A 736-nucleotide genomic window follows, 5' to 3' on the forward strand; every position below is an offset into this window, starting at 1 on the left:
TTCATACAAGTACTTTTAGATATAAGAACAAAATTTAATAACGAACTTAAAATGAGTCTTAGGGTTTAAGGCTACTTTTCATTACTTAAGAAAATATTGGATTTTCTTGGAAACATACAAACCTTTCTACAAATTCATAAAAATATTTTTGCTACAAAACCTCGCTTATGAACTCACCAGCTTTATGCTGATACTATTTCAAAACTGCTTGTATTCTCAGGAAATCAGTAGACATGTACCTCCTGGAGTTTTGAGAAGTCGGAGCAACTAAAGTCTTGCCTTTATATTTTACTTACACTTTTGATGTATTCAAACAAGTTTTAAACAGATGTAAACCTTTTTCATATATGTATTCAATGTAATGGATATGTTTACTATGATTGCTATGATACAATGGTTGTGATACTACACATGACGTCATCCACCCCCGAACGTTTCCGCCGTTCCGGTTTGGGGGTGTGACAGATTGGTATCAGAGCCCTTGTTTATAGTGAACTAAGTATACCAAACCTTACATGGTATACAACTATAAACACTAAGGGGCTGAAGTACTCTGAACTAAAATTATAATTTTAAAATATAAGTATTTTATAAGAAGTATACAAATACACATACTTAACAGAACCAGAGTCATAGGTAGAACAAAATAAAAATATTTGGATGTTGGACACTGTGGTTAAACCTGGGCAGTTATGTAATCATGTCTAGGGTCAATATAGCTTGATCAACTATATTT

The sequence above is a fragment of the Lactuca virosa genome, chromosome 4 (assembly GCF_052849685.1).
Source record: "Lactuca virosa cultivar CGN04683 chromosome 4, Lactuca_virosa_CGN04683_v6, whole genome shotgun sequence".
In the NCBI taxonomy this organism is placed as follows: Eukaryota; Viridiplantae; Streptophyta; class Magnoliopsida; order Asterales; family Asteraceae; genus Lactuca; species Lactuca virosa.